The sequence below is a fragment of the Vidua chalybeata genome, chromosome 1, assembly GCF_026979565.1.
Source record: "Vidua chalybeata isolate OUT-0048 chromosome 1, bVidCha1 merged haplotype, whole genome shotgun sequence".
NCBI classification, from domain to species: Eukaryota; Metazoa; Chordata; class Aves; order Passeriformes; family Viduidae; genus Vidua; species Vidua chalybeata.
Genome location: NC_071530.1, coordinates 21,218,664 through 21,243,790, shown reverse-complemented (window position 1 = coordinate 21,243,790; position 25,127 = coordinate 21,218,664). Strand labels below are relative to the sequence as shown.

The 25,127-nt window shown below is 39.1% G+C and overlaps 1 long non-coding RNA gene across 3 annotated transcripts in view; it reads right to left on the bottom strand.

Annotated features, from left to right (window-relative positions):
* LOC128792387 (uncharacterized) overlaps positions 1-21,233 on the bottom strand; it is a 31,632-nt gene extending 10,399 nt beyond the window's left edge. Inside the window, exons 1-6 of one of the 3 annotated variants that reach the window (XR_008432392.1) lie at positions 21,155-21,221; positions 20,957-21,036; positions 20,301-20,341; positions 7,496-7,632; positions 6,577-6,724; positions 5,709-6,340 (exon numbers count right to left, since the gene is read on the bottom strand). This is a non-coding gene — a long non-coding RNA (uncharacterized LOC128792387). Of the gene's footprint in view, positions 1-5,708; positions 6,341-6,576; positions 6,725-7,495; positions 7,633-20,300; positions 20,342-20,956; positions 21,037-21,154 lie in introns of those variants that run through there. The other 2 variants (XR_008432394.1, XR_008432397.1) reach the window with 2 other exon arrangements.
* Between the last annotated feature and the right edge of the window lie 3,894 nt (positions 21,234-25,127).

The window sequence follows — 25,127 nt, the reverse complement described above, 5'->3', positions numbered from 1 at the left end:
AGTCCCCACAGGGTAATGGTATCACCTTTACATGACTGAATATAAAAAAATGGAAGACCATAAAAATAATCTGTTATGAACAGTTTCTCTTTTATTAGGTCATGGAAAATATGTTTGTTTTAAAAGGAAACAAAGTAGTGAAGGAGTGAGAAATTTAAATAATTTTTCATGTTACTTTAAATATTAAAAAGGGCATACAATAAAATACAAAGAAATTCATAAACTCTGATTGCTCAGACATAGTTAATTTTGCACTATGAAGGTGTCAGTGCAGAAACATTATCCCTGTCAGAAAAAAATCAAGTCTCAGGATAAAATTAATATCTTAAAGAAAAATCATAACACGGCATGTACCGTAAGGCTTAGTCATTAGTGAAGTTATTTGATACAGCTGTTTCATACAGTATAATTAAAATGATAAGTTAACCATAGTCATGACACTTCTTCCTTGATTAGTGTATATTATTCTTTTATCAATTTTAGAGTCATGAACTTTTGGTAAGTTGGGTCTAGGACCTCTATATGGATTCATGAGGTATTACATGCAAATACAACTTCTAACCCTACAAACACTGAAGAATATTTACTTAAATTTAAGTATCTCCAGTAACCAGATGGAGCAAATAGTCCTTTAAGGCATATGAAAGTCATGAGTCTCTCTCTCTCCAGCTGCCCCCATACACACACACACACCCACATCCACCCATCCACACCCACACCCACACCCACACCCACACCCACCACACACCACACACAAATATATATATATATTTCTTTTGGATGTAGTGTTAATGTTAGTTATCACACCTGTCCATTTAATGTGAAATCTCTATATGCCCAGGTTCCTCTGTTCCTTACCATGTTATAGGGCACAGTACTGCACCCCCTGATTCTGTAGATGATGCTTATATGTAAAGAAAGGCAGACAATAGAAGTAGAAATTTGGTCTTAAACTTTGACTTGAACACAGTAATTTATTTTGTGCTGACTATTACCTCACTGTGACTGTTTCCAAGAAAGCAACATTTAGTATTAAAGGTGAATTTCAAGCTTTCCAAGGCATGCTGTGGGAACTTTCCTGTTGCTTTAAGAGCTAATGAATTTTTCAAGATGATTCTTTAAAAAATTGCCCCTCAGCTGATTACCTCTTTTGACTGCTGTTGATAGACTTACGAGCAGTACTGGAAAGAGTTCCAGTGCCGGGAAGAACTCTGCAAGGCTGCTCTGGCCATTCTTCTGCTTTAGGCTACACTCAATCTCTGCAGTTCAGCCCAGTTTTCCAGACTGTATGTCCCAAGTCACTCCCCAGGGAAGATGGTTCGTATGCTTCACTGCTCTGCCTGTTCAGAAACACTTTCTAACATCTAACCTAAACCTCCCCCAGTGACACATAAAGCTTTTAGGTTTTTATCCTATACAACATGAACATGGCAAACAGATTACTTCCTTTTGCAGCAGCAACTTTTTAATTGTCGGAAGTTGATGTCTGTCTCCCTCCTCATTCTTCCCTTTTGGCTGTCAATCTTTGCAGACAGTTAATTATTCTTACTGCCCTCCTTTGGATCCCTTTCAGATTATTCATATATTTTAAAAATAACTGGAGTTGCCAAACATCCCTTATAATGTGGGATTTCCCATGTTTAAACCTCAAATCTCATATGCCATATTGAAAACATGTGAAATATTTCCTGCTTAAATATTTCCTCTGTATTTGAATAGATGACATGGGTTCTGAGGTTGAAACATAGAAACTTGCAGCTGCTCCCCTGCCCATTCTTCAGAGCTGCCTTTGGCAGCACAGAGCCATGACTTGGATGTGGCTGTGACAGAAGCAAAAACCGAAGTGTCCCTAAAGGAGCTGGGGAGGTCTGAAGAACAGTGCACACCCTGAAGCACCAGAAAGGCGTACCAGTGTTTTAAAATTCAGAACTCACCAATTCTGAGATGCTCCCCTGTATCAGATGTAATCTTTCACCCAAGGACTTACCAATGTAATAAGGAAAGAAATACTCCAATGTTTTGTAGACAATGCTTTTGTTTGTATAGCTCAGGAGATGGCATTTTAGGTCCCTGTCTTCTGTTTTGCTTGGGATTCTCCATGCTCTCTCCTCTGCAAAATGCTATCCACAAGTCATGCTCCATCCTGCATTTGCTCAGTTCCTTATACCTGATTACCTAAGGACTTTGTCTGCACTGTACTTCCACTTTTTCTTATCAGAAAAGTTTTTTTTTAATTTGACAAGATTATTCTGAGTTTTGGTGCTGTCCTCCATTACTCTTGCTGTTTCTCCCTGCCTGGTGTCATTTGTGAATTTAATGCTTGCTCTCCTTTCAAGTATACAAGTTATTAAAAAAAAATGCCAACCGAAACTATAACCAAATCTTGAACTTTATCTGATGTAACTTTAATTTCAACAAAGAACCATCTGCTATGTTATTTGCAGCAAGTCAGAAGCAGAACAGACTCTACTCCTCAGAACCATTTCCATGGATATGATGCAACACAGAGGTATGGGTTTGCTTCTTCCACTTACAGAGGTATGGAAGTACTGTGTTGCCAGTATCAGTTCTTGTCTCTGGAAGGAAAGACTGGACAGTCATTCTGAATGTCCTTAGCCCTGTCCACTGTGGGAGAAGCCCTGTTTCAGAGATGTGAGTGCACATTTAGCTGGGGCAGAAGATGAGAACAACCGGAAAGAATAAATATCTCCTCTCAGAGCTAAGAATACTCCAGCACTAAGAATGTCCTCTGCAAAATATCTACTTCAGCAACTAGGAATGCTTTTTCTGGAGTCCCTAGGTAACTGCTAATAGTAAGAGAGAAACTACAGCCTTTTTCAGGCTCTAAGACCTGTGACATTCAAGTCTAAAAATATAAACTGTAGCAGAACCCCAATTGCATGAGAAGAATTTCCTTTAACATCATCAAAAGGTCTGAGATCTCTCACTTTGTGAAGAGTTTTAGAGGAATCTTCTAATAATTTTCTATGAATATGTATGAGTCTTTCAGTCTGGGCCTATAAGAAGAGTGAAGCTTGGCATTTAGGAAATACTTAAACCTAATTCACTTCATTTTTTTTTGCCAGCACTCTGACTGATGACATTTCTGTGTAAAAGAAGGCTTTGCAGATGACCTTTCTATTCCTGCCAGAGAGACCTTACAGGCAGTGGCAAATTCTGTCATTACCCACAGTGAAAAAGATACTATTTGTCCCTATCCAGTCTGGACATCTTGGCAGGATCAGAAATATATTTCTAGTTAATTCAGTCCCAGTGCAAAGCTTTCAGTAACCAAAGTGGGTAAAGGAAAGCAATTTGAACTATATTTGAAAGTTAATGTCACTCATTCTATTTCAAACTGAATTTCTAACTTTTAAACCAATTGTTATTAAGTTCTAGACCATTAAAAAAAATCCTGTTGAAAAATGAGATGGTGGTTTATACCATCCACTTGCCAACAGTGAGAGTAGAGGTGTCTGGAAAGATATGAAATGTATAGCCTGTGCTGATAGAACATGGACTCACAGGATTTATATGCACTCAGGGACCACTTACAGGACTGTTTTGTGCCTGTGTGGCCAGCCATGAGAATGTCATTGTCTGGTTTTTCTTTGCAATGATGCAAGGATGTAATAATTCCCACATTTTTCTCTCAGTGACAGGAGGAAGGTATCTTTAAGAGCTGGAAGGCTGAGGATTGGGACCTCTAGTTTCTCTAAGGTGATTTTAAAAGATTCTTTAACTCCACACACTTCATATTACTAAGCTCCTTAAAGATTTATGAATTTTATGACAATCATTTTTCTCTGTGAAATTTCCTTTCTGCTCAAGTATTTACAGGACCAAAAAGTTTTCTTTCCCCCCCCCGTCAAGTCAGCAAATCTTATCCTGTGAGAATTTCTGAATGAAAGGGGGAGATTAGTGTTTCAGGAACATACCTTAAACTCACTTTAGAAGCATTTACTGGACTTCCTGACATGCCTCCTATCCAGCTGGCTGGGCAGTTATTGCCCTGCCTCCCTCTGGGCTTCAGCTTTATTTTATTGGAAGGAATTGGGAAAAAAAATTCCACAAACAAGCTTTGAGATGCTTTATATCATAAAATCCCACTTGGGATGTGATTGTTTTTGACTAAAGCAGGGAGCTTCACTTAATGGGATTAATGACATTTCCATCTGCTTAGAGGATCCTCCTTTTCTCTCCCTCTCATTGACAGGGGAAAAAAGTTCAATTGTAATTGTATTGCAGGATAATACATCCAGTGGCTTTTGAATCAGTGCCCACAGCTATCGCTGCCTCAGCTGTACAGAACAGAGCCAACTGCCCTCAGGGGTTTTACCAAGACCTATTTCTCACCAAGACAGAGAATATTTATTTTGGTCCTTAGATGCACTTTGACATTTACAGAATCTTAGAATATACTGAGTTAAAAGGGACTCATCAGGATCATCAAATCCAACTCCCGGCCCTGCACAGGATCCCCCAAGAACCACACAGTCTGCCTGAAATTAACAGCTCCTTTTTTTATGTCCTGCTCAAGATGTTTGGGAAAAAATGCAAAACATCTTATTTTTTTTAACATTAGCTCTTCACAGAAGAACACTTCAAACTAATTTCCTTTCCTACATCTTTCAGTTTTGGAGTATGCTTCACTGTGATAGTGATGGATCTGCATAGTAGTATCACACAACTGTTTTGCTAGGACAAAGTAAGATGTAGAAAGACAGCAAAATACAGAAATCCATTTTAAAAATAATAACTCCCACATCACTGCACAAATTACTTACATTATGTTTTTGACATTAGTACAGTGTGCTTCAGAAAGTCAGTTATCCTTTCACCCTACTCTCCAAGTTTATTTACCTTCACTGAGCTTTGTTTCCCCAAAATATTGAGAGGGTATTAAAAAGGGTTTTTTTTGAGATTGAGAACTACATGATTAATATGCTGTTATTGGGCTTTTTCTTTTACAGCATAAGTAATCCTTAGTTGTACTTTTCACATGTATGTTTTGTTATTATAATTGTATCTGGCAGTAAGTTCATAGTTAGAAAAATAGCCCTATTCATAACGGTTTCTAAAATCAAACAAGTCTTAGAGGATGGTGTAATTTTAAAAAGCAGATCATTACTCAATTATCTGCCCAAACATGTGTTGTTATTTAAGGTTACTTGGCATTTAACACTATCAGTGACTTTTTATGAGGTGAAATTAAAATTCTGTGCCCTAAGGAGCTTGTGAAAGGTTTCATCAAAAGAAAAAGGTGCAAATGTTCATAAGCATGCCTTGTTCAAGTTTGAGGCAGAGATAATATGTGTGACACTCTATATACTTAGAAATTTTCTACTTTATTTTCTACTGCCCAAAATCTGTTTTATCTTTTAATTTCTCTATCAAAGTCTTTTATGCAGGCCTATGTCAATGACAATCTCTCCTTATGAAGGAGTAGAACCAGCAAAGCTGATCATCCACCAGGATGCCAAACGCACTTGGTGCAGGGTGTGTGAGGACTGGGGTCCTCACAGAGCAGCCCACTCAGCATCTGAACCATCCCCACCATGGAGTGCTCTGTGCCCTCCCCCCTCTCCGTCATCTATGGGCCTCTATACAAATATGCATGATTTCCCTATGTGTGTTTAATCTTTGATATTTAATTCAACATATGAAACTATTAAACAAGTAGAGTTGTTTTAATGAGTACACCAGCATTTTTTCCTTATATGGATTTGAAGAGAACTGGATAAATTTTACTTTTACTTTAAACATTTTCAATGGAAACTTGTATTTTCAAAGGAACTGTAAAGCTTGCAGAAACTCTTCAACAAGGTGAGGCATTATCTTCTAAATAAGTTTTCATTTTTTCATAAGGAATCCAAAATATTTGGAAGGTTGAAATTAATATTCTTTGGTTTTGCTGCAAGACTTGCAGAAAGCCTCAGGGATTTTTATTAGGAGCTCTGTCACTTTAACATTTCTTCATGTAAATGAAGCTCTTGTTAACTTTAACATTTCTTCATGTAAGTGAAGCTCTTGTTAAATGCTATGTAAGGTTAAATTATGCTCTGCAGAGATTGCTAAGAAGTTTGAGTTAAATTTGTGCCCTCCTCTTGATTACCTGATTTTCTTAGGAATTCGTCATTTCACTACTTCTATAATTGCCATGGAACCTAAGCAACTTCTTGAAATGAGCCAGAATTTCCAAAAAACCCCAAAAACTGCAGAAAAAAAAGAACAGTAGCAGGAAGAGAAAAGGTTCTGACCAGTAGGTAGGAACAAAAATTTAATAGTGTACTCTTCAGAGTGTGTCCCACTTGCACATCATTCTTGGAATTAATCTGTGCTGTAAGAATACCAAGAAAAAAACAGCTAACCTCCATATTTCTGATAAAAGGAAATATATAATATTACATTACTTTTCATTAATATGTTACTTTTCAGTGCTGTCTCATCACTGTTTTTTTCCCACCACGTTGTCTAGCTTTCACCCATAAGGCAAGTAGAGGGGCCTCAGGGCTCTGAAGCACAGCTTGAATGACACATTAATCACTACTGGAAACTTACAGACTTCATGCTCACCTGGTTCCTTGGTGCCTACATCACTTAAGCACATTTTTAATCCAAGCATCTCCCAAATGAAGCCCTCCACAGATTACATGCTTCCCAGAGGAGGAGTTTTGTTATTTAGTTCTTGCTAAGGACTGTTCGCCAACAGGAAAATGTATATCTGAAAAACATAGGTTATGTCCATATGGACAGGTTGAAAATTTGATCAAATGTTGGACAACAACATATCCAAAGTGTTCATTTTCCATAATGCAGCAGGCTCATGCCCAGTCTCTCCAAAACACCAGAAGAGAAAAGATGCAACAGTAGAGTCTTTTATATGGGTTCCGACAGAAAATTACTTACCAAGCCTGCAGAAACATCCCCTGAGAGGCTAAACAAATTTCTACTTGTAATTCTTTTATATCTCCTTTAAGATGGTATTTTCTCCCCTAAATGCAATGTTGAAGTTCTACTTTTAGCATGTTTAAAAAATAAAAGTTACATTTTCAAAACTGAAAAAGAAGTCTCTGTGAATAACCAAATCTCAAGAACTATAGCTTCAGATACAGGCATTACACCACTCAAAAGTTTAAAAAAATATAGTGTTTGAGCTTAATAAAGCCAGCATCACCTGCAAGCCAGATTAGTAGGAGGGTATGATCTCCTGCCAAATTTCAGGGAAGGGTCATATTTTCAGGAGTTCATAACTCAGTTGTAAAATATTAACAACTGTTTTCCAGACTTCTCTTTGGTACACAAGTTTCAGTCCAGAAATCCTTCCATTTAATCAAATACAGTTCACATTAAGGGACAAAGAAACCATTTTTTAATCTATTTACAGTGTTTTGTTTATAACACTGAAGTTTCACCACTGAGAATCAATGTAAGACATAGAATACAGTAATGTTTATTTGTACAAATTGAAGAGCAATGTTAATTATATAAGTACCTAGTTTTGCATACTACTTTTCACCAGTAGATTTCATGAAGTCAGATGTCATATTCCATGTTAATTAGATGAGCACCTAGTTCTGTGCAGTACTTTTTACCAGCAGTTGCCAAGAAGTCAGGTTTGAGGCCTCTGATCTACAATCAAAGAAATAAGTTGACTGACATATAAGCTGATCTACCAGACTGGGAACTGAGGTAGGAAACACATCTGGGGATCTTTACTCTTAACTGGGCCTGGTCACCACAAAGCAAGTTACATGTGCAATAAAAAGTACAATGTATTATCTTCACACATGAATGTGTATTACAAAGTCAGGTCTGTAACAGCCTGTTCACCCTACACAGCTCCAATCATGGGTGTAGCCATGGCTTGCTCTGGCCCAGAGAGATCAGCAGCTCTACATGGCTCTAGGGAGGGTTTAATTTACCTCTCAGGGGCACCAGGAGTCTGTCATCCATGAGCTTTGGAGCATGCCATGCTGGTATGTTTCTTTAACAGTAACAGGAGATTATACTTATAATTATACTCACAGTATAATTATTATACTGTTATAGTATCCTAAGAAACAGGGTTTAGATAGAGATTCTGCAATTGTCCTAAACACCTAGATATCTAGATATTGAACCTACAAGTTTTACTGGTACACAAATTCAATTCCCACTCATCCCCCTGCAAAACAAAGCAGAGAACAAAGTCACCCAGTATTATCCTTCACCTGAACACCTCTAATAGCAATAGTTTTGTAAAGCTTTCTTTTACTGAATTTATTGAATAGAAGCATTGCACACTTCATACAATATGTGTGTGAGATTGTCTTCTGTTGTAATTTGTGTTCCTTAGTCTGTAAACCATACAAAAATAATAAAGTTTCTAAAAAAATTAAATAAAATATAGTGGTCTGATTCCTTGCTGCACTATAAAGCTTAATCTGCAGTCTTCAGTCACCTCTGTGAGCTTATTTATATCCCAGGCCAAGCATGCCTGTGACAGTACAGAAAGAACATCTGTTTATGTAGAGCAAACAATTATTACCCATTATGAGGACAGCGCTGGAACAGAGATAGAATTAATTACAGTAAATTTAGCAGTATGAATTGAAGGACTTGACTCTTATTAGCAAACAGAGGAGAGAAGCTCAGCAGGCAGATAACATCTTTTATAGACAGGGATCATATAAATGCCCATTTCACACTTATTTAATCTTGCAAAAACACTATTAGGGGGAAAAAAATGTTCCTGAAAAGCAAATGAGCTATTCTAAGGCATTCAGACAGAGTTTGTGTTGAAGAGAGCTCTGAGCAGTTAGGATAGCCTATGATCCAAGCTGACAGACCTGCTGGGACATGACGGAGCCCTGAGTGCCCCATGGACAGATGCAGAGCAGTGCTGCCAAGGCGCCTGCCTCACCCCTTTGGGGGTGTGCCAAGGTAGGGATGCACCAGCATCCATGCTCTGCACCACAACCCACATGTGGTGCACACAAGAGGCTGCCTGGGGTAAAGGATGCCAAGTGGGACAAGGAAAAGCATGCAGAGCCATGCAGGCAACCTGCCCAGGTTTTAAAACCTTCAATAAGGTTCTGCAGTGAAAAACAGTGTGTGATTGTTGGCATACTGCCATTCTCCGGAGGTAAGAGCAGCCACCAGAGTGGTACGTTCTTGTGAGGATTCCTGAAAACGAGACCACCAGATCTGGGAACCAAAGTGTTATAATACCTTTCTCTTTATTTCCTAAGAATGCAGCAAGACAAAGACAAATTATTAGTAATCCATCAGTTGATTTGAGATGGGAATGTAATAAAAAAACAGAAAAAACCAGCTCACTCTCCCATATCTAAAAACCCAACCAGCCAAAATTTCACCTGTGAAAAGATCTAAGAATTAATATACTGACTGACTGGGTCCAGCTAGGTTGGAGGGTAGATGTTGAAATTTCTACAGGACTCTCTCTGAAACACAGGCTATATCAGAGAAAGTAGAGCAGGAAATACTTCCTAAATTATTTGGAACCTCTTCTTTATCTTCACAGATAGGTATATTTCTACATATTGGCATCTAGTGCTGGAATCTTTTTCCCCTAATAAGGTACAGGTGATGAGAACAGCACAACAATGAGGAAGGTCCCTTGCACACTGTCTGTAACACTGTTGTTAGGGAAGAACTAAGAAATGTATAACTGCTTTCCTAGTTTTGTAGTCTTTGGTCTATTACTGAGTAATTGGTGCTGAGGATACTGGAATAGGCGGCAGTACCCTGGTTTTGTATAGTCACTTTTTTCATAGCTTGCAGGTAGGGAAACTTTAATTTAAAGCTTACCAATAACATACAATAAAAATAGCTATTGACTTTATTGGCATTTTAGAATGCAAGGTATTTTTAGAAATTATTTGGAACCTCTTTATCTTCACAGATATTTCTATGTTGCTTGTGAAAGAATATAATTTAGGTGCAAAATGTTTGAGTTAATTCCTCTCTACAAACTCTTTCTTACTTATATCTGTAACTTGATGATAAACACCATCTGTTGCAGAATTCTGTAATGTAATCTTTAGTTACTCAAAACACACCAACATGTCTCCAAATTCTTGCAAGTCATTTAAGTGTCCAAGTTAGCTGGTAACCCTTTGTGAAACTGAAACTTGGGCACCAGGGATTTTGTCACATAGCCTAAGTGTTCATTAAAAATGACAGAAAGAAAAAAGACATGGAAAAAAAAGTAAATTCTGAATTCTAAAATCTAAACCAAACATTTGGTTGAGACTTGAAAACCATAGTTTCATTTGTAGTTTTCTCAGGATATCAGCTAAAAGTCAGCATAAGTGTACACAAACAAAGCACAGATCTGGAAATACCACTGTGTCAGATTCTCAGCTTTTACCACATACAATGCCAGGGTGTGTATATTAAATTGCTGTGGCTTTAGAAATGACACTGTCTTCCTCATCCTTCATCCCTAACCCCCTTGCACAACTATAAGGAACCCTAGCAACACCAGTTCCTGGCCTGGCAAGTGCATTGTCCAGACCAAAACACCTAAAAAGTAATGTTAGTGATTAGAGGGAAACCACTGTCCCATGGCAGCACTCACAGAACTGTCTGTCATGATTTTCTATCATCAAAGGGCTAAACAGTGATCAGTGTATGACTCTACAACTGTTTTCATGGATATTTTATAATTCAGACATCATGTCTCCCAAAACTTATCATATGTAAATAACAAGATGCATTTAAAAGCCTGTTTCTTTATAAAGCACTTAAAATGTAGGGCACTCCTGTGCCCTATAGCTGTGTTCAGATGCTTCCAGGTCAAGTAAAATTTGTAGCAAAATCAAACTGGGTATACACAATCACCTATAGTTCCTTTAAGCAAGGCCACCTCAGAGAGGTAAGAATAATAGTTTAGGAAATATTGAAGAGCCTTTTTTCCCAGCCAACATACACAAATCTACAGCTACTTTGTTCCCAGAGTGCAATTTTCCTGTATCACATCATGGAAATTGTTGCTTCATATGGCCTGAATTTTGGTATATTTTTAACAGTGCTTCCCTAATGTCACTGTTCATCTGCTATTATAAAACAATACTTACTGCTTGTTTACACTTCTAGCTGATTACATTCATATATTCTTCATAGAACAGTTTTCTATAACAATTCAGGAGCTACAACTCCAATAAACCAAAATAATAATCCAGTACAATCTTTCCCATCCTAATAGTTGGAATTTATTTCTATGCAATTTCTGGACAATTTTCAGCCTTTGTAAATATTATCTAACACTCTATCATCTAGGGAATGTTCTAAAATCAGATTCATACACATATAATTGAGCTTTTTGTTTGGTTTTGCTGCAATTTCTATTCTGTAGCAAATATAGCATTTATAGCTCTGACAACTCTCAGAGTTTGTACCTTATTTGAAAGTCATGTATTTGCAGATGGATAAAAAGTATCTCTGTATTTTAGTTGCAGTATTTGCAATACTTGATCCTTGTGGTGATGGCAACAGTCAATTTCATCTAATGATACTTTCTATAAGGACATTACATTTTTATATCCATAGACCAACCTCAACTTCTTTGAGTTAATTTCTGATAGCACCTCTGGTGTACATCCTCTAAATGTCCAGTTTTCATGCTACTGCTGCAGGAGATCTCCATTAATGCATTTTATTGAAGTCTTTTAGACTTCAATTTAGACAATCTGGATTTGCCTTTACCACTGCTGGTGAATCTCAACAATTTTGTCAAGCACCACTTAGATTTTCCAGTTACAGTCACCTTGCCACTTCATCTCATTCTGCTTGCTTTCACGGACCCACGTTGAGTTTAAATCTCTAATTCCCTGGAAAAGCTCTTCCTGCCTTCAGGAACTCTGTATTAGGACCTAAATGGTTCAAATAATCAGGCAGCTAACACCAAGCAAGTCTCGAGATAAGGATGAATAGATGGGAACACAAGGAAAGAGGCAGAGGCCACAGTGGGCTGGAGAAAGAGCTTCTGGTTTAGGCAGTCTGCAGCTTTTCGTGCATGTGAAGAATTGCAGCTGCTGATATTGTCAATATGCCAGAAAAAGGAGCAGCTGCAAGAGAGGAAGGAAAGGAGGACTTTATAGGACCTCCTGACTTGACCCCACACTTCTGTAGTGTAAATTTTTCCTCCCTGTCCCCTGCCATTCTCTACCCATAAAAATTTGATTACTATGATTTCATTCAGGTGAAGCAAATTTCACTTTTAAGGCTTGAAAGTTGTTTCATTTTCAAACCCTGAGGGTTTACAGTAAGAGAGTGGGAAATGAGCTGTGAGAGATCATGGGTGTGATTTTACGTGTGGGGTTTTTGGCCACTCAGTTTCAGGAGCTGGCATTTTAATACTGCTGAAAGAACTCCACACTGAGGATTGCAAGCTATCAGGTCAATGTCATAAAATTAAATACCATCTCTGAAGGATGTGGTTTGTCTGTGTTAAATTTCACATCTACCATTCATAAGAGCATCCTTGTAAACCTAAAAAATTCAGTGTTAATGTTATTATGTATTTAAATAAAAACATTAATTAAAAACCTATTTTAAAGCCTGTCGTTTCTTAATTCACATCTTACAGAATAAGCTATGACTTTTCAGCATATAGAGTAACTATAAAAGAGAAACTGCAATTTCCTATTCCTACGTAGTTAATTTTTTTCTGAGTCCTTATCGCTTATCTAATGTATTTCAGTCATATAATTATTACATGTCCAAGGGAATGTACTGTTTCCATAACTAAGCTCTTTATTAGATATTTCTGTTGAAAAAAAAAATTCAGAACTTTCCATTCTATTTTTTTCCCTGCAATGCACAACTGCAGAGATTGTACATTTAGTGGGACATATTCATGTTGCAGATTTCAGTTTTTTCTTCAAAAATCAGCGATTCTTTCTATTATTTAAAAAATTTTAATATTTTGTAGACAGCTTTACAGGAGATTTAGACAGGTCGTAAAAAGAACCATAGCCCTTCATGACAGCATTATGACCTGTGGGAAGCTGGGGAACAAGAGTATGGGCTACTGGGAGCACAAGGCTTCTCAGACAGACCTTGCTCCTGCCTGGGCTAAAGCACTGCCAAGTTTGTGAAAGGTTCTTTGACATAAGAAGCCTAGGGGCTGTATGAGAGGAGCTTGGGTTTGGTACCTACAGTAGGAGCCAAAGACAGATCAAGAGAGATGGATGTGTGTAGGATATGGATCCTGACAGTGGAATTGGCTGCGTGCTCTGATATAGACTTTAGTTTTCCTTCCCATAAAAAACATTCTCTGTGACAGGAAGAAGAGGGCTGGTAGGGCACACATCCACAGCTCACACTGGTAAAAGACTTACCAGTCTCAGTGCAGGAACGTTTTCAAATCTGAGTGTTCATATGTTATCTATGGACTATAGAACCCTGCTCTTTCTTCCAAATTATTCATTTTCTCTTGTATCAACTAATTCTAGTCCTTGAAAATATATGGTGGAGTCTTTCACCCCAAGCCCTCCTTCCTGCAGCTCACAAGGGATGACCACTGCTCTCTGGCTTACTAATTCCTTATCTAAAGGGAAGCTGTCCTGCAAGCGCTGCTAGATAAAAACACACTACCACACTTAATAAAAAATGAAACACAGGGACATCAGACAGCAAACATAAACACTCCCACAGACCTTCTGCCACCGTAAAATAATTCATGGGATTGGAGCTAGTGGCATTCTGTCCCTGATAATGTTCCCAGTTGGCTTACCAGCATCTATAATTTCCCAGGGTGCTTGCAGAACAATCCCAGCTCTAGTTTCAGTTCAATAACTTACTTTATTTGTAATCTGCTGTTAAGGAAGTTGCAGATGTGGTCAAGTCTCACTCACTGAGCAGAAAATTGTGTCAAGTATATCAGAACAGCCATCACTGAGCTCACTCAGCATTGTGGCTTTTCATAGAATAGTCCCAAAAGAAAAAGTCTAACTGCCATCAACTCATCTTTCCTTTTTGAAATGTCTTTCACAAATCACTGCAAAAGGTCTAGGGAACAAAAATCTTTCTTAGACAAATACGCCCAAACAGAGAAAATAAAAATAGGCTATGGACAACATTTAACATAAAATCCAATACTCTTCTAACTTCAAACCAGTAATTCTGTGAGATCATGTGGGAAACTACCAAATTTTCCGCCTTTTCTCCTACAGGTGCTATGTAATAACACAGTTTTCAGTGGGGGCCACATTTTTCTCGCTTTATGAGATTTTCGTAGCATTCTTATCACTCTCTCATTCACAAGAATCTTTTTTTTAAGAATGCTAATAATTGTTCTCTTAGAAAGTCAAGTCTATAGAAGAAAATCTGAATGGAAAGCACAAAAAAGAGAGTTTTCATAACTGTAAAAGCCTTTTCTGTAAAATACTATTTCTCTTTTCTGAGAAATAGCTCTAAGTCCAAATGGGAAAGGCTCAGGCAATAAGTAGAAGAGTGAGTTTGCATGTACTAAGTGCTTTAAAAGATACAGCTAGATACGGTGCCAAAGAAATGTCTATTATTTTCTACTAGGCATGTAAAAAACAATGACGAAGAATGAAAAAGAGAATGATATCGAAAGAAGGTGCCAATGGCAACCCTTGGGACCCAGCAGAATACTCCTATTGCAGTCAGGGATTCAGAGGCACACAGCAGCATAACAACATTAACTCAGATGTTTCTGTTAAATTTCTTCTCTTTTGTTTTTCGACATCATCATTGCAATAGCCTTTTTACTCCCTTATGGGCAAAAAAATCCAACAGAATGTGAGAGCAACAGGTGAACTGAAAACATTTCTACACTTGAGTGATATGTGGCTTCTGCTAAGACCCAGCCAAAAAGGTAGTTCTCATATATAACATAACATTGGGCTTTTAGGAACATAAATCTATGGATACACAACACAAAATTCATTGCAAAATTGACATAACATGAACGAGCTGCTCTTAATTGAATGCTATTTCCTTTTTCCTGTTATTTCTTTATTAAAGTGCATGGCTGCTCTGAGAATCTGTACTGCTAAAATGAGTTGCAGGGTACATAACACTCACTGCTGTACCATTGCACATTTTTCCAGGACTAACAAAAGAACTAGAATAAGAGTCTGAAAAGAATTTTGTTCCATTATAAACTCAGAAACTTAGAAGCTTGATTATTTCTTCACTCATTGAACTCCATTGCAAAAATAGGGCTGGATCCAGTGTACTTTGGATAGAGGGGAAATGTACTGGCAGCACATCATCGAAGAGAGTGTTTGCTGCACCAAAACAGCCTGAGCTGAGAGGTGAAAGCTACACTAGGAAAGGGATTTAGGGAAAGGGAAGTATTTTATAGAAGTCATGGAAGGTACAATCAGCAATCAGGATCCAAATCATAAAGGAGCTATCTTCTCTGTAAAACCTCCTGTAATTAAAATCGCCTAAGTTCAAAAGGGAAAAACAATGTCTTACTACATTCTTAGTGAAAGCCAGGATATTGTAGTATCATTACCTGAAAAAAAGTAGGCTGAAATTTTTAAAGTCTCTGATGATAAATATAACAGTTAGCTTGAAGGGAGCCAAGACTTGCTGCTAATAAAGTTAAACAAAGTAATACTTATTTCATTAAGTGTGGCCTGGAATGTTTTCTGTTTTAATCTCTTGAGTCACATAAAAATACACTGTAAGTTAAAAATCAGAATAATTAAAGTAATGGCTATATTTATAAATGCTGCTACTTCTTTTGCCAGGTAATTTGGAGTGTTTTGCAGCAAAATAAACAGATGTTGAAAATATTAACACACTCATATGAAAACAGCCTCAACATTTAAACAAGGATCATTTGAGAAAAACACAAAAAATAAAATAAGGAATCAGAAGGAGAGAAAAAGTGGATAGAGGCAAAAATTATAAATGATGGATGAAACATGACATAACTGAACCCCCTCTGGTGCAGAATGCAAGGACAGCCAGAAATGCCCCTTAAGATGCTGTCTTCTGATAATGTGTAGGAGAGGGGTAAAGCCCTGGCACCAATACAGACACCCTCCAGTGCTAAAACTCCTAAGAAACACCATGGACATGTCCTAGGGGTGTTCCCACTCTGCCACTGCAAAAAAGAAGGAAATGAGAAAAGATGAATATTTTCTCCCTTGCAAAGTAATCATTGGCACACTGCTCTCCAGGAATGTGTTGTTCCAAAGCTCATGGGGAAGCAAACTTCACAGGACAAACCAGTCCCATCCATGCCCTATCTCCAAAGGGAAGAGACACCTCAAGAAGGGTGTCTCTGCCTAGAGGAGACTGTCTGTGCCTTAGCCCTCTCTGTCCCTTTCCTTGCCTTAACCAATAAGCTGCAAAGCTGGAATGAGGATAGTCTGATCCAGAAAATGTCTGTTAAGAATTCAGGACTACAAGGGATTTAGAGTAGGTGGCAACAGATCATAGTACCCTTGTCACACAGGAAATCTTCACAACTCCTAAGGCTGCTGAGGCCCCTAAGACCAGGTGAGCTACCAACCTGTTTAGCATCGTAAACAACTACAGAAAACCTCCTCTGATGGACAGAGCTCCCAGCATCATGGGTCTGTCACCAGCCATCACAGTGCACAGGGGCCACTAACCACTCTAAACCACTCCACAAACTGCTTGACATTTCCAGCTTCAGATGTTGGACTTAAGAACAGAAAAAAAACCCTCAAATCCAAAATAAACATGTACTTTTCCCCCTTAACAAAAGTCATTGCTTTTTCCTCCTTAACTTTAAGGCTTCAAAATTAACCACAAAAATTTCCTGTCCAAGAATAAATAAGCCCCAAGCAATTTCATGACACTAAACACTCTCACCATCACTCATTCACCTTTCTTTAAAAGAGAAACAACCCTTATAGGTCTCCTCAGTAGTTCTGTGAGGCCTGAGGCTCCCACCTCACTTAAGTAATAGCCTAACTTTAAGCACTTAAACTCACACAGGGCCCAAAGCAGTCACACAAAAATGAGAGTGCAGAGTGTAATGTAACACTTTGTACAACAGATAAAAACAATGTATTGTTTGGGTACAAATTCTGGCAAAGAATAAATTTTCCTTTTTAAAGGAAAGACCAATATTTTGAAATGAAATTCAATCCAAATATGAGCTTGGTTCTGTGTTCTGATACACAAACAAAACTCTAATTAAGTGAATAAATGTCATTAATGTGAGTGTAACACTGACATTAAAGACCGTGTGGAGATATTAACTGCCTCAGAAGAGAAATTGAGGAATTGCTTTGTGGTTTTGCTGCTCAGTGTGAGCATTGACTAACAACAAAGTTATTCTCATCACTGGTAACACCTAAGCACAATAGAGTGTTGAAAAGTATGTCTGAATTATGGATAGAAAAACTTGATCAGTGGTATTTTTAAGAAGCCATTCAAACTTTCATTAGGAGGAATGCTGGGTACTGAGTGTACTGAGGCCTGTATGGAGTGCAGGCTTTCTGGCTTCAGAAATTTAACTCTTCCTAAAGAGTTAGCAACACTTTTCAATGGCAAGTACCTGAACGAAACCTTGGGTAGCCTGGGCATACTCAGACTAGCATGCAGTATCAGAGACATCACTGTACTTGTAAAAAGTCTTGCTAGTCTGGGCACATAAATTAGGTTTCCTTCCATTTATATAATGTCTAAAAGATACACTATTAAAATTTAACATGGTAAATTATCAATAAGGAGAGTTCTGGGAACATTTGGTGTTCCATATTCTTGACTGCCTTCATGACAGTTCTGCTTTCTAAGTCTTAATCCATCTTCCTGTCTTAGGAAGATTTATTTCATCTTTCTACCTCTAGAACAACTGTGGTAACCACATCTGAAGTAGCTGAAGTGAATTGTCACACAATCTGCCTGTGCTTTGGCCATGCTTTAGTCCAGGGGGAATACAGTATGGGGCTGCACATCCTCCTCTCAGCTACCCGCCTCCTTCTTCTGTACCTGACTCATGCCGTACCAGAAAAAACACTCTCTGCTGTAGAGCTTCTGGTCCAGAGAGGTACATGACCTTGAGTTGTTTAATTTTAAATAGTCTTTGCTGAAGAACAGTTAGGGAAGAACTGATAGGTGACTCCAAGATACTGGCCTTTTTATAGTTTGGCACAGGGACGTGGATGGGAGTCCCTGCACACAGAGATTCTAAAATCATGGGGCCAAATGTGGCTGTATTGGCACTAAGGAAGTTACATCTGGGATGAGTTTGGCCCTTAGTTTGAGAAAATGAAAACCTTATGAAAATCTATTGCTGAGTTAATGACAATGCTGAGCAGTAAGCAATTTTCCAGTAGGATTCAATACACATGATAATGAATTGTTTTCCTTCTTTATTGGCAGCCAGCCCTGTTTAATTGGGTTGCTAGAAGGTGGGAAGTGTCCAGAAATCCTGTTTTCTAATCCTATTTGCTGTTTGATCCTTGAACACACTATCTTTTAGGGCTGACTCTATGTGCACCTGTGATACACCAGCACAGCAGCTTCTCCTGATAGGTCTGCTTTGCCCAGCAGCATCCAGACACAACCTACACTGTTTCCAATGGGCTGGGGTTGGTGGAGAAAGCAAAACAGATGTCCTGCCAGAATGGTGGAATGGGACATCTCCCTAATGCACTAATTATTAACTTGAATGAGATACAGCTGGTGATCAGCTCTCAGAAGAGATGGGGGAAAGTCTGTAAGAATAGAGTCCCACTGAAAAATGGCTTCTGCCAGAGATAGTAAAGCTTGGAAGAAAACCCCACCTCAGCAAGCAGAATAGGTGAAGAAAACCTGTTCCCAGTGCAGCTATTTTACCCTGCACTCTTGAGAGCAATACCAAATATACAACTGGCTTTCCAGAAGGCCTGCATGGGGCACAGGAATGTTCACTGTGAATTTATCTCCCTGTCCCAAATTCTCAGTTCTGGTTGGAAGGGGATGTGTTGCCCTCTCAGCAGATTTTGCCACTGAAATAAGTTTTGCTCTGTCTGCAAGATACTAGGAATCATTCTGTTGCTGTAAAAAATACTGGAGAAGAATAAAATACTTATTTAAAAATAATTTAATATAATGCTCCCAAATGTTCACAAAAATGGAATTTTAAAAAGAGAATTAAAAAAAATCCACAGAAGAAAGCTTTTCTAATAACCTTTGGTTTTCAACCTCTTCCCTACCACTGAAAACAGTGGCCTCTGTCTAGCATTTAAATTTTCCTGCAGCTTCACAGAAACTTCAGCTGGAATATCAAAACCCCATAGTATGTGCTGTTGCTTCACACTAACCATGATCTCATTATTATGGTACAAATGAATATATCTTTCACAGCAGTCATTATAACTATAAAGAACTCAATGGCTGTAGTAGCTCTAAAGACCTCAAACAACTAAATGAATTAAAACCATTCTAGCTTTCCTTAATCAGAGTGAACCTTTCCAGGTGTTCTTTAGTCAAATCACTTAAGCAGTGTCCAGGTTTATATACAAACAATGTTCCATTTGCTAGTTTATAGTTTCCTGTCCTTTACCCTCTTTAAAATGTGAGATTCAAATCTGCTACTTCTTAATGTCCAGGAATCTCTTGACACTTGTGATCTAGAAAATGTCAGTGAAAGGATTGCAGATGTGCCTTTCCTAAAAACTTACATTATCTGGACTTCAGGCTCTGTTTGATTTTAGTGCATCTAGAGGTTTTTGTAGCTGATACTGCTGTTAACTCTAACACATGGGAGACTCTCACCCTCCCTTTCCTTTCTGCAGACAGCTACAAATGAGCTGCTCAACAAATGTTCTGTTTGCTATCATCCAATATCTATTCCTCACTATCATTTTTCATTGACCCAGTGATTATCCTTTGTCTGATGTGTGTGTATATATATAAGATCATATAACATTTATCACACTAACCACATACAAATTCCAGAACTGGACAGTTGTAAGACATTATTTTATGTGGAACCAAAGTCACTTATCGGAATGATTTGCAGATGTGATCTCAGAACTGCCTCCAAGTGCAGAGGGAGGAATGTTTACTGTGACCAAGAGCCTCCCACTCATGCTGGAGTGGGACCACTGTTTGCAGTGTCCAAGTCAGCCTCGGCCCCAGCTCCTAAGCAGTAAGGATTGAGAATGCAAAAAGTGATTAGTAAGCCTACTGCCACTTAAAGTATTATTTATGTTGCTTAACAATTCACTCCCTAAAATTGTGTTGATTTTTTAAAACTGTCTTGAGGTATAGCAGATATATTTACTATGCATTATAGAAACTAATTTAAAAACCATGACCAACAAGGGAAAAAAAAATCTACCTACTGTGACATCCTTCTTTGTAGTAGTCAGCCCAAAGACATCCCCTGTAGCAGAAACAAAATTCATTTTAGTTTCCAGGTAGGAATAAACACCAAAAGCCAACTTAATTTATTTAAATAAATGCCATTAATGTATTTATTACTGTACCTTCAGCTATGGATGTTTATTTGTGCAGTAATAAAGTAGTGATTGGCAGTAAGAAATGAACCAATTGATGTGCATGTGCAGCACCCAGCAGACACTAAGTAAATCACAGGGGAAATGTGATTCTCCTCAAAAGACTGACATTTACAAGGAGAATTTAGCCTTTAAATGTTCAGTAGGTCTACAGTGGGATGTCATCACATCTTTTCATTTTCCCCATTTTGTTCTGCATGGTTCCCTTTGAGCTCCCCTATACTGAGTTTGGATAATGATTAGAGTTACCATCTGATAAAGCAGTGTGGTTTATAGATTAAGAGAAAGTTTATTTTATAGAGATTAAAACATATTAAAGCCAACAGATTTTAAAATAAGTTATCCTGCAGTCTCATTATTTGATTTTCTTCAGTACATCAAGTTTTATATTCCTGGAGTAAACCATGTTTTTCCATAGCAAAACAGAGGCAAAACTGATCTTAGCCTATCAGATAAATGTATTTTCCACCAGCAACACGCACCAGTTACTTTGCTCAATGGTGTCTGTTTCTCCCTGACAACAGTCACGCTGTTTTCAACCTCTCAGTAACCCTCAGTTTATCTATAAAGACAAATACAAACTCTGCTTTACAGCTAATATTTAAGTACGAATATTTGACGCGGACTCCCTAGTCCGCGATAGTTGCGGGGCAGGGACCGCACACTGTTATTTTCATTACCTAAAGTTCCCCGGGGCGCTCACCGTCCCGGAGCGGGCAGGGCGGACACCGGGCCGTGGGCGCGGCCCGCTCCCCTCACGCGCGGGGCGGGGCGGCCGCCGGGGGGCGCTGCGCCACAGGCCACGGGCCGGCCCCGAGCGCTGAGGGCGGGCGGCGGCCGCGGGCCCGGGCCCGGGCCGGGGCAGGTGCCCGAGGGCGGCGCGGCGCCTTCCTGTCCCCTTCCACCCGACGAACGCAGCCGTGTGCCCGCGGAGCTCCCCCGGTGCGGTGCAGGCTCTCGCCTCCTCGAGGGGGCATCTCTGCCCGGCCACTCCCGCGGTGGGCACAGCCCGAGCCCGGTACCAAAATTCTGCAGGCAGCACCCTGCAGAGATCCAAGGACAGCTCTTGGCCTCAGGGCAGGCACCTGTTTTGTTAGTTCTGGTTTAACGATAAAATCAAATTATTTGGTGTCACTGAGTCCATTTACAAATTTATTTTTTAACTTATTGTAGAATGTTCATAGAATCCTAAAGTTGCCAAGGTTGGGAGAGACGTTTAAGATCATCAAGACCGAGTGTCAACTTGGCACTACCACTGGAACCCCTAAACAACTAAACCATGGCACCAATGCCAGGTCCAGCCACCCCTTAAACACTTCCAGGCGTGGTGATTCCACTCCCTTACTAGAAAGGGGGGGGGGTCAATTGTTAAGGCGTTCAAATGGACTTTAAAGATCTTCTGGTCCCAGTCTCCCTGCTATGGCCAGGGACACCTCTCACCAGAGCAGGTTGCTCAAGGCCTTATCCAGCCTGCTTTTGAACACTGTGAGGGATGGGACACTCGCAACCTCCCCGGGAAACATGTTCCGGTATCTCACCACCCTCACAGTAAAGAATATCTAAAAGAATATCCTAATATGTAACCTAAATTTGCCCTCTTTCAGTTTTCTACCCGTTGCTCCTTGTCCTATCACTATAGTTCCCGATTAGAAGTCCCTCTCCAGCTTCCCTGTAGGGCCCCTGCATATACTGGAACGCTGCTATGCAGTCTCCACTCAACCTGCTCTTTTCCAGACTGAACAGCTCCAACTTTCTCAGCCTGTCTTCTTTTCAACTTCATGGTCTTCATCTGGACTTGTTCCAACTTGTTTCATGTCCGTACATTGGGGACACAATTCTCTGGCTTTTTTTTCCATGTTCATTTTTATATCTAGCTCCAACCTTTTTGCATTTTTTATTTCTATTCTCAAAACAAACAGAAAAAGTGCTTTCTTTTGGTTTGTTTGCAGCCTCAGGATACCATTCCAAATATTTTCATTTACTTTTTTTTTTTTTAATCCGCATATTTATCTGTGTCTTATTCAGAGTGAAAACAAATACTGGAATATTATGTCAGTTCCTCTCAATTCTTCTGCTTGACTGTGATTACACAGCACTATCTGAAACACCCTTGAGACAGTGAAGTGGTTCAGAAGTGCTGTTTACAGCCCCTGACAGAGGCCCTGTTCCTCTTCCAGCTCTGTCTCCAGAGCTGATTAAAGCAAGCACAGTATAAAATCAAAGTTGGGGTCATTTGTGCTTCTATCCTGGTCAAACTATACTTGGTCCAGAATTAGAGAATTCTGACTTTCTGGAGATTATATTCACCTCTGAGAGTCAGTTGAGAGACCCGGCAGTCCTGGGCAGCTGGCTACAGCTGCCAGCCTGATTTGTGGCCAAAGATGATGTATTCTATTTTAAACATAGTAGTTAAATTAAAGAATTAATCTTTTTTTCCCCCCTGAGACTTCATAAAATATCATAAACAGGTAGAAGTTAGACCCCATATTCCTTGATATTTCTAATCTTTAGGCAGTTCTACAGCTTTTACTTTCAGCTGTGCCAAGAAAGCACTGACTGGCACATTCTGCCTAAAGCTGTCCCAACCTTAGTGGAAGACTGTCACCTGAAGGAGAGAACTGCAAACTTTCTGTATCTGAGATTAATTTTGTGGGAAAAATAAAAAGTTGTTAATATTATCTACTTGCCATGAATTACACGTTCAAGTGATGACATACTAAATCAGAGAAAACATTTAGAAATATCAAGATCTGGTGGTTCATTTCTGATTTTTTGTCTCTTTCACAACAGTCATAGTATCAAACAGAATCATAAGAGACCTTCCTTGAAAGAAATATGAATTTCTTACAGCCATGGAAAGTTTTCTTTCCTGCTTACATTTTGCATTGTAACACCAAGTTATATTTGCTCTCTTTTTGTGGGAACACTGTACAGGTGGCTGGAGAGCAAGTAGGACTAAACCTTGAGAGGCAAGTTGAGAGCAGATGAGTCAAAATAATTGCGTAGAAGAGACATATTTTTTATTTAAAAATATTATGTCCTTTGTTTTTCTAAGTTAATATCGGGCATATGATTCACCCAGCAATGTGTGATGCTCATTTATTCGATGACCTTGCAAAGAAGTTGTATCCATTTCCTGTGTATGAATGGAACCAGGGGACCTTACAGTGAACAGTAAGGGACTGTGACACAGACCAAGTGCTGAGAGGCAGTGTACATTAGGTTTGTCACAGTGCCACACCACCGTGATGACACAGCTTCCACACAGGAGCTGGCTTCTCTCTTGGCAGCTCAGAGCTCAGGCAGAATGAACATGTGTCTGCCTGCACCCCTCTGCTCAAAGTCTCTCAGATTTCCCTAAAGGTAAGAAAATGCATTATCATGCAGAGCATACAGATTGCTCTATGAGTCCTGGTTCACATTTGTGCAAATGTTACTGATTTCCATGTATTTCTGATTCATCTTTAAAACAACAAATTTTCAGAGTTAACTAGCTGAAGCTCTGCTCCTAAAATACTGTCCTCCTGCTGATTTTCTAGAATTCATGAGCAGTTTCCTTCTCTGGATAGAGTGTGAGGAACTGATACTTCTTGATTTGAAGAGGTTATTTAGGAACTGAGTAACAATTCTACAATGAAATGAAGTCATTTATGTCTTTCCTGCTGGGTGCGTGGCAGTGAGCATGGGTCATGCCATCTTGTGCAATGCACAACTGTGTATTAATATACACACAAATAATCTGAGCTATAATTCCAGTTCCCCACACTCCCTCTGAGAAACATAAATGAATCCCAACAGAACAGGATTTTGCCCTCCTGACTATACCAATAACCATACCACATCCTCCAGAATGTTCTTTCAACAGTGTGTTTATGGGATAAGTTTTCCCACTAAAAATCACTGCAGGAACATTCTCTGTTCATCAACACATGAAACCAAGTGGCTGCTGCTTCTTGAAAAGCATGACGGCGTTGTTGTGAATATTGCTCTAGTATTTACAGGGGAAAGGAAAAAATAGCAGCCTTTTAGAGAGGTTTAACTCAAATCCCCATGTGCAGCAGTGTTGCCTCCAGCCTAAAGCCAATGTAGTTTTTGATCCTAAGCCTTGCAATCTGAAGTTATCCTGTGGTTCTGCAGTTGTGTTTATTTTGGAATATACACAACAAATAACAAGGGGAAGGATATACGAGATAACACAGAGAACTATAGGGAAAGGGGTTGCAGCTCCAAGGAGGGGGGAACTATTTGCATGTGGCCTCTGAAAACCAAAAAAATGTCTGTAGATAATATTTGCTTTTTCTATGCTCCCTTGGGCAAACAAAAATAAAGGACAGAGGGAAATTATGTTTTTTCTAAATTATAGCCCTGGGTTACTAAGGATCAGATAATGTTTTAATCAGTTGATCTACTGAGGAGGGGAGCAGAAAATTTTAGCCTCAGACTCTGGAGAAGGTTGTAGAGCAGACAGGAAATCCACACACTGTAAATGAGAATCTGCTGTGAGCTGGGTGAAATGCTGAAGTTCTGTTCTGTGGGGGGAAAAATACCCACCATCTGAATTTGCTTTCATCTCAGTTAGAATGAAAAGTTAGAATTCATACTCCCCCATATACTAAGTATTCCCCAAAGTTGAGTTTTGGGAATACAAAAGTG